This window comes from Camelus dromedarius, unplaced genomic scaffold (genome assembly GCF_036321535.1).
Source record: "Camelus dromedarius isolate mCamDro1 unplaced genomic scaffold, mCamDro1.pat HAP1_SCAFFOLD_15, whole genome shotgun sequence".
NCBI classification, from domain to species: Eukaryota; Metazoa; Chordata; class Mammalia; order Artiodactyla; family Camelidae; genus Camelus; species Camelus dromedarius.
In genome coordinates, this window is record NW_026989805.1 from 86796 (window position 1) to 96384 (window position 9589).

Genomic DNA, 9589 nt, shown 5'->3' on the forward strand with positions numbered 1-9589 from the left:
AAGCCCAAATGAAAATAAAATCCACCAGTTATTATGCAAAGTTTTGCTTAGTAAGTTAAAGATCCACATACCAAAAAACTAAGAGTATTAGCTTATTAAGAGGCATTGTATATAGTCCACAAATGTGTCAGTTTATTATCAAGTTAGAAATAACCATAATATTAAATAAGTAGATTTATGATGATACTGAAATAAATCATAATTTAATACTTGTGTTGAGGCTTATGTACAAAGTGAACTATGACTTTAAAAATAAATTTCAAAAATTGCTATAATGCTAAAAATTCAAAAATTGCTAAAACTGACATCACTGAATCAGTAAGTAGTTGCATAAAGCTTATTATTCTCACAATGACAACCAAAGAACAAGTAAACATGTTTTACAAAAACATTTCATTGACTCAGAGATTTACACAGCATTAAAAATTCCTGCCATTGAGTATTGATTTAACTATGTTAAAAATAGAAAGTACTACTTTTAAGGAAGGTAAAATGATTGAATATCTTTTGTTATATTAGGAGTTGAAAATTAATTAAGAATACTTCTAATAGCATGATACTACTGAGTCCTTTTAAAATGTAAAGTAGACTTCTGCTTCTAAGAACACAGAGTAGATACACTTTTTCCTATTTCTCCTAATAAATACAACTAAAAACCCTAGATAGTAAAAAGAAGACATTCATATGTAGACTCAAGCTTGGAGAGAAAAAGGCAGACAGGCTAGGGACCTTGGAACCCAAGAAACAACCCAGCACTGAGTTTTCTAGGTGTTCTTTTTTGCCTCACATATCTCAGACATGGTGCAGAAAAACAGTAACCTGGAAACAACAAATGGCACAGTCAAAAGAACCTTAACAATTTTTTCTCCTTCTAGCAAAAGGACTAGGAAAAAGACTGTGTAGTTTTAGGAGAGAAAAGTTTTAGACAATAACTGCTTGATTCTCACCAAGCTAAAGAAAAAACTGTGGTTCCAACCCACCGTGGTCAGCAAAGACTTAGTGAGACTTCCATGATTGGCAGGTTGTCTCTGGACATCGCAACCTTAACCTTCTCTACCAAGATGGTCAGAGAAGGCCAAGGAGGGAGTCAGACCTGAGGGTTGATCAGTTAGTAACAAGTCCTGTTCCATCTGTGGTGTCAATGGAGACAGCATGGGGAACCCGAACTTCCAGCCCCAGCTGGCAGTAAGGAGGCCACAGATTATGCATATTGATGTAAAATATAAAATGATAAAAATTTTACAAAAAGGGCCATCAGAGAAATTCATTGGGACCTCAGATTAGGCAAAGGTTTTCTAGACTTGACACCAAAAGCATGATCGATAAAATAAGGAAGTATAAACTGTATTTCATGAAAATTAAAAACTTCTGCTCTGAGAGGTGCTCTGTTGAGGAGAAAAGACAAGCTAAACACTGGGAGAAAAATATTTGTAAACTACATGTCTGAACAAAACTAACAAAAAACAATCCAATTAGAAAAGTGGCAAAAGATATTTCACAGAAGTCAGCCAGGTGTCAAATATCCAATAGAGGACATGTCAAAAAGTATTTGTTGTTAAGTATATGTGAATTAAAATTAAAATAAAATATCAGTACACATCTACCAGAATGTCTAAAATTACAAAAACAGGGACAAAACTAAATGCTGGCAATGATACGGAGAAACTAGATAACTCATGCCTTCTGGGTGGAAATGTTAAATGGTGCAGTCACTCTGAATAAGAGCACAGAACCAAGGAAGTGAAAGACTTATATGTGGAGAACTACAAAACACTGACTAAGGAAATTAAAGATGATTTAAAGAAATGGAAAAATATCCCATGCTCTTGGATTAGAAGAATTAATATTATTAAAATAGCCATACTACCCAAAGCAATCTACAGGTTTAATGCAATCCCTATCAAATTATCCAGGACATTTTTCACAGAACTAGAACCAATAATCCTAAGATTTATATGGAATCACAAAAGACCAAGAATTGCCAAAGCAAAAACTGAGAAGAAAGAATGAAGCTGGAGGATTAACCCTCCCAGGCTTCAGACAATACAATAGGGCTACAGTAATGAAAACAGCATTGTATTGGTACAAAAACAGACATATGGACCAATGGAACAGAAGAGAGAGTCCAGAAATAAACCCACAAACTTTTGGCCAATTAATCTTTGACAAAGGAGGCAAGAACTTATGATGGAATAAAGACAGTCTCCTCAGCAAATGGTGTTGGGAAAACTGGACAGCTGCATGTAAATCAATGAAGTTAGAATACTCCCTCACACTATACACAAAAATAAACTCAAAATGGCTTAAAGACTTAAACATAAAACAAGACACTATAAGCCTCTTAGAAGAAAACATAGGAAAAACATTATCCAACATAAATCTCAGCAATGTTCTCTTAGGGCAATCTACACAAGCAATAAAAATAAAAGCAAAAATAAACAAATGGGACCTAATTAAACTTATAATCTTTTGCACAGCAAAGAAAACCATAAGCAAAACAAAAAGACAACCTACAGAATGGAAAAAAATATTTGCAAAAGATGAGACTGACAAGGGCTTAATTTCCAGAATATATAAACAGCTCATACAACTTAACAACAACAACAGCAAAAAAACCAAACAACCCAATCCAAACATGGGCAGAAGACATAAACAAGCAATTCTCCAATGAAGACATACAAATGGCCAATAGGTACATGAAAAAATGCTTAATGTCACTAATTATCAGGGAAATGTAAATCAAAACTGTAACAAGGTATCACCTCACACCAGTCAGAATGGCCATCATTAAAAAGTCCAGAAACAATAAATTTTGGAGAGGATGAGGAGAAAAGGAAACCCTCCTACACTGTTGATGGGAATGTAGTTTGTTATAGCCGTTACAGAAAACAGTATGGATATTCCTCAAAAGACTAAAAGTAGAAACTTACCAAATGATCCAGCAATCCCGCTCCTGGGCTTATATCCAGAGGGAACTCTAATTTAAAAAGGCACATGCACCCAATGTTCATAGTAGCACTATTTACAATAGCCAAGACATGGAAACAACCTAAATATCCACTGACAGATGATTGGATAAAGAAGTTGTGGTATATATACACGATGGAATACTATTCAGCCATGAAAATAATAAAATAATGCCAATGACCACTGTAGATCCCCAGGGAATAATGATTAATGGAAAAAGTGAATCTCAAAAGAATACATACAGTAGGATTCAATTTAAATAGCTATTTTGAGAAGATAAAATTACAGAGTGAAGAATAAATTGGTGATTGACAGGGTTTAAGAATTTAGAAGGGGAGTTCCAGTTCCAGATAGCAACCTAGGAGGATCCCAAACTCACCTCCTCCTGCAGTCACACTGAATCTGCAGCTACATATGGAACACCTTCCTCTGAAAACCTGACTGAGTGCCTCCAATGTATCAGGTGAAGGAGAGAAGCCCACATCAAAGCAGGTAGGAGAGCTGGGACACAATCTGGTCATTAACTGCACTCCTTGTGTAGAGCCCCACAATCAGAAACTCAAAACCCAGAGCTCTCCCCCAAGAGTGAAGGGTTTGATTCCCACATTGGGCACCCCAACTTTTAAGATCTGAATCATGAGCCCTGGAGATGGACCCTGAAAACATTTAGGTTTGAAAACCAACATGGCTGACACCCATGAGACCCATAAGATTATATGCAACTAAGAAACAGCTCTTAAAGGGCTCAAGCAGGGACTCGCCATCCCAGGGCTCAGCACAGAGGCAGCAGATAGAGAGGTGACCATTCTTTATTTGAAGGGAGTTCATTTGCTGGTCTCAAAGTTTTGGACCCAGGGGCAGGCATCAGGTTTGGCTTGCATTTAGAAGCCACTGTCTCCATGCTTTCCCTCTGCCTTGTTCCAGCCTGTGGGTACCATCTTTAAATTTTTTTTTAACTCTAGGCATTTGGGGTTTTGTTTTGTTTTTCTCTTTCTTCTGGTAGGCACCATCTCTGTATCTTCCCTCTGGCTCACTCACAAGAGAACCAGCATCCTTGGAGGGGCGCTGTTACACACACCTCTTGCCCCTGTTTTTTATATCTGATGCCCTGTGTTTGAGGTTGCCGTCCAGAAGTCACTCCTTGACTACCTGGCTCTGGAGGCTTGAATGTTGTCCTGTAATTTTTAACTATTTAGCAATAGGTTAAATTAATTAAACTTGATTGTGTAGCTGGGAACAGATTATGCAGAGTTATTTACTTTTAAGCATCTATTTTTATGAATAGCATTTCTCAACTATAAAATGCTAGGCAGACATGAACACATGGTTTTAATTCCATTTTCATCCTTTAATCAGCTGATGAAAAGCCTTCATGTGGAACAGAAAAGAAATAGACATGACACAAAAGTTAATTTCAAAAATGGTTGCATTTTTATTATACCTATGGCTTCATTTAGAAATATGGAACTCACACATGAGACTTTATGAATACATTATCGACTTAATTTCTTAATTTTTTTCTTTTAATAAACACAGAGCTGTTCATGAAAAGAAAATACATTCATTATTTTATAGAAGCCAGAAAGAAGTGACTATTACAAAGGAGTAGAGAAAGCTATCTTTCATCAGCCCCATAAAAGAGGGGCCCTTCATCTTCATCTCTTGTGATAGGTTTCCCAGAATGATGAATCAATAGGAAAGTGTTCATTATTCTCCCAATTCATTTGAACCCAGCCTGTGAGTTGACTATGAAGTCAAGAAACAATTGAGTGAAATCAAATGGTCCTGTGAGCAGTAGATTCCAGTACTATTCAAAGCAGAACCTGTGGACCTATCGATCCTAAATTGAACAAACAAAAACAAGCCCCATGATAATCTCAGAAATGCACATATTAAATTTATGGTCCTTTTTAATTGTGATGTAAAATATCACAGATGGAATGGATTCAAAATTCTAATGGAGAGCCCATGTAAATACATCAAAAATTAATCTGTTAATTCTTTTGCCTATTATAAATTTCACGGGAATTTATAAAACTTGGAAGAGTGACAATGAGGAGCGGAATTTAAAAACATCATTTGTAAGCATGTTGATAGATTGAAACATCATTTAAAGTGAGGAATTATATTTTTTTCTAAAAAAAATTTTACATCTGTGTATAATTTTTCTACTGTAGAAAAAATATCCTTCAAACAGGATGTTCTTTATTCTCTCCTTCATCTCCAATTGGCCTATTAATTACAACAGTCTACACTTTTGTATTTGGTTTCCCTAGAAATCCATGTATGAAGTCAATAGTTTCTAAGTCTGTCTGCCCATCAGTGTCCCAAACACCCAACTGTAATTTCTGAGTCAAAATCATAGAAATGGAACTTGGAAATCTGAATTCAAAATATATATATTATATATATATATATATGTATCCATCCATCCCCAGGTTACAAAGCAAATGTGGAACTACAGAGCAAAGAGTAAATTTTCAAAAGGAGGCATTTCTGTTCATTGCTAGCCTCCCTGTGGAAAGAAGAAATGGGAGGGGAAGATGAGTATCACCAGGGCTCAACTTCCCAGTCTCCATGGAAACTCATTTTTATATCCCTTTATGTGGATTTATTAACTGTGTGTTAATGGAGGTTTTCTTTTTCCTGAGAACTACTCTCTTTCACTGTCTTTTCCTCAAGAATTTCTTTTAGGAAATAAAAAAGGATCATAGAAAAAAAGAGCCTGCGTACATGCTGTGAGAGCTCTGGGCACTTTGAGATGGGAGCGCTCATGAACATTCGATCCCAGCATATGGATTAGAATTTGCTAAATAGTGAATTTGTTTATTTTCCCTTACTTAAGTTGGCTGGGTATTTAGTCCTAACTGTCACTTAGTTTCATGTCCACTCCAAAGGCACCAGTACATATTAACAAGTTTTTATAGACATGCATACAGCTCTCCTTCTCTAAGGACCTGTCTCCTCCTGGGCACAGAGTTTGAGCAGTTTCAGATATTAACCATCAGTAGAAATGTCAGCTTTTGGTCTACCTTGTGTATCTCCAAAGAACCCATCCAATACCCACTTACCTCCTGACAGAGAGGCACTCGTGCACACCTCTGTAATCCTCAAACACAGAAGATCCATGCTCTCCTGCATGTCAGGCAACCTAGTCCACTCCATTTGATGGACCTCAAACCTAAAATGTCCAAATATTTTCTCAGGCTGGTGTCCTTTGCCAACCTCTCCCACCCCCAACTCAGAAAATTCTCCTCAATCTTTTTGAAACCCACGTTCACACACCCAGACACACAGTACTTATTATATCTTGTGAGGCTGATGAGTGTGGAGAATAAAAACAATTAGGTGGAAAAGGATATGTGCTCAGTTTTCCCTTGTAAATCCACAGCAGAGGGATCACACGTAGACATGGATATGTGTACAGAGCAATAGTTTCTCAATAGCGTATTCCTGTATTCCATTAAACAAATACATGCTAGTTGAATATCTTGGTACCGATCAAGGACAAGAAACCTAAGACCTAATTATCATAACCCACAGAAATGAGAGGATAACATGACAGAGCTGTAGCAAGCTATGAACCGGGCGGTTTACTGTTCTGTCAGCATCAACTCCTACCCTCACGCTCTCTCAAAGACAAGTGGCACGTTTGTGTCCCCTCCCCCCTCCACCTTGGTGCCCGTTTCTGCTGCTTCTCTGTCGGCTATTAGCTTACTTCCTGCTGGGAGGAGAGGGACCACCGTTACTGTTGCAGAACATACATGTTTTGAATGGCCACACTTGATGAACGTGTGCAGTATGGAAGGAAAACAAACCAGACAACTTTTTAGGCAATGCACTCGCCCCAGCCTCTCCTTACAGCAGTTTCCTCTTTGAGTGTGAGTGTGCTGTCCTGTGTATCTGCTCCATAACTAGCTTCATATCCCAACACAACATGTCCACCTTTCTTGCGCTCATGAAATTATAGACACCCATCAAACTTCGCCATGATGTGGTACGCGCACAGGCCACTGTTAAAGCAACAGCTATCAGGTGTCCAATGAGCACAAATACTGGAACTGACATTGATGGTGATCGAACAGATGAGACATGTCAGTTACATCAAGATTTACAAGTGATGGAAGACTCAACCCAAAATGACCTATGTCAAATTGAACTTATTTATTCAAATGACTGAGATTTATTTGGGTATCTACCTTCATGTTTAGTTTATTCCAATTTATGTAGTTAGGAATTAGTTTTGCTCCATTTTTCACTCCTCACCACTGGCTTTATTCGAGGATTCAGTGGATCATTTTCTACAATGATAGGCATTGACCTTGGCCAAAAAGACAAGAAGCCTCTCTTTTAAAAGACCCAGCCATGTGAGTCAGACAGAGAAAGACAAATATCACATGATATCACTTATATGTGGAATCTAAAGAAAAGTGATACAAATTCTACTTACAAACCAAAAACAGACTCATGGGCATAGAAAACAAACTATGGTTACAAAGGGGAAAGGCAGGGAGAATGGGGATTAACATAAGCACACTACTGCATATAAAGTAGATAAACAAGAACCTACTGTATAGCACAGGGAACTCAATCCAATTTTTTATAATAACATACCATGGAAAAGAATCTGAAAGAAAATATAATATGTATGTATATGTACAACTGAATCACTTTGCTGTATACCTGAAACTAACATTATAAATCAACTATACTTCAATAAAAAATAAAAATAAAAATAAAAGACCTAGCCAAAATCTAAGTAGGTTTTACTGGCATCAGGTAAGGTCAAATGTTCATTCCTGAATCCAATTTTTAGGGCCAGAGGAAATCCCTTTGTGTTTGTCTTATCAACTCCATGATCCTTGTCTATTTCTGGAGTTTGGAAGTAGAGTCAGCTCTACTTAAAACTCAAGAATTAAATTTGAAGGATGAATTGGTAGCCACAAAATAATCTGCATACTGTTTACCAGGGCAAGAGTGTTTGAGTGTTGAACAGCCATGTGAAGAGATCTATTACATCTGCAGTGGCAAAAACTGGCATCCAGGCTACTACTAGCCCACATCCATCCATGGCAGACATTTTTATTAATCTTGGACCCATCTCCTGCACTCACAATCTATTTCAACTTACTCTCCAGGAAATAGCTTGCAGTTCATCAGAGAAAATTTATATTATACCCTTTGTTATGCCATACATGATAATATTCTTAATGACTGTGGATAAAGCCTGGAGGATGTGTTGATAACTCATTTTTAATCTTTCACCTTCAAATGTACCTAAAACCTTCTTGAGTCTACTTATATTTTTGACTTTTCCACCTCTCAGGATAATTAATTATCTTCATACCTCTATTTCTAGAGGCATAGCAAGCAGTCCGGTCTACTCTCTATTACACCTGCCTTAACATCTTCAATTTAAGATTGAATTTTCAGTTAAAGAATAGAAGCATTCAGATGTTAAAGACCCAAGTGTCAGAAAGACGCAGGCAAAAATTGGAAACAATTTTTTATCTCCGATGATATGTGACTAAACAAAGAAACAGAGCTGCACATATAAAGGAAGAAAAAATTATCTCATGTGATAGAAAATTATTTATGGATAATATTTGAATTGCTGCACAACTTGTAAAACTGCATAAAGGCTTGTATTACCATGCACATCCATACAGTTTAACTTTCTGATTTTAACATGTTAAAATGTCATTCACTGCTAGTGAATGTAACAAAAAAGAAGCAGACTCAAGGATAGAGAGAGCAAACTAGTGGTTACCAGAGGGCAGGTGGAAAAGCAATGTAGGAGTGGAGGAGTAGGAGGCGAAACTCCTGTGTGTGAGATAAGCTACAAGGATGTATTGTACAATCTGGGGAATACAGCCCATACCTTGTAATACCTGTACATGGAAAATAACCCTTAAAAATTGCATGAAAATAAAAGTATTTAGAATTTTTCATAAGTTCACTAAAGACATGTTTAATAAGAAAGAATTAGACTTAGAAGAATATATTTGAAAATTGAAATGCTTCAGCTTCATTGCAACTTCAACACCTAAGAAGATAACAATGAAGAAGGAATGACGTTTCTCTCCTACCATTTAAAGTATCATTATTTCACTAAACATCATATTTGCCCTAAATTGACAAAACTTGAGTTGTTAGAATACATTCCAAATAAAATGCAAATCAAAGAAATTCTGATATGAATAACAAAAAAAATCATAGAATGACTCCCTTTACAAACTTCAGATTTTTTTTCAAATAAAGACACACAAATATAAGAAATCCAGGTATTAAGATTCTCTCTTGGGTGCTCTGTGTGTGTGTATTTATATACACCCTCTGCATATATATGCACACATAAGATAGATAGATAGATTGATCGATCGATCAATAGATAGATGCACTGGATATACACACACATACAGAGCATGCAAGAGAGAAATCTAAGAGTTGGATTTTTTATTTCGTTCTGTAAACGACACATGAAGATGGTAACAGTGTTGTAAAGGTGACAAGAATTGTTTCATGGCAACGTTTGGCTTTACAGTGCTACTAGGAACAGCTATAAATATAGTGTGAATCTCTAATAAAATGTTATGACAGTTAGTTTCTTTTCCATGTATCC

At 36.5% G+C, this 9589-nt stretch overlaps 1 long non-coding RNA gene across 1 annotated transcript; it reads right to left on the reverse strand.

Annotated features, from left to right (window-relative positions):
* Positions 1–4375: 4375 nt before the first annotated feature.
* Positions 4376–7806, reverse strand: LOC135320802 (uncharacterized). The gene is made up of 2 exons (XR_010380130.1): positions 6039–7806; positions 4376–4807 (listed from the first exon to the last, which is right to left on the reverse strand). It is a non-coding gene; the product is annotated as an uncharacterized LOC135320802 (long non-coding RNA).
* Positions 7807–9589: the final 1783 nt, after the last annotated feature.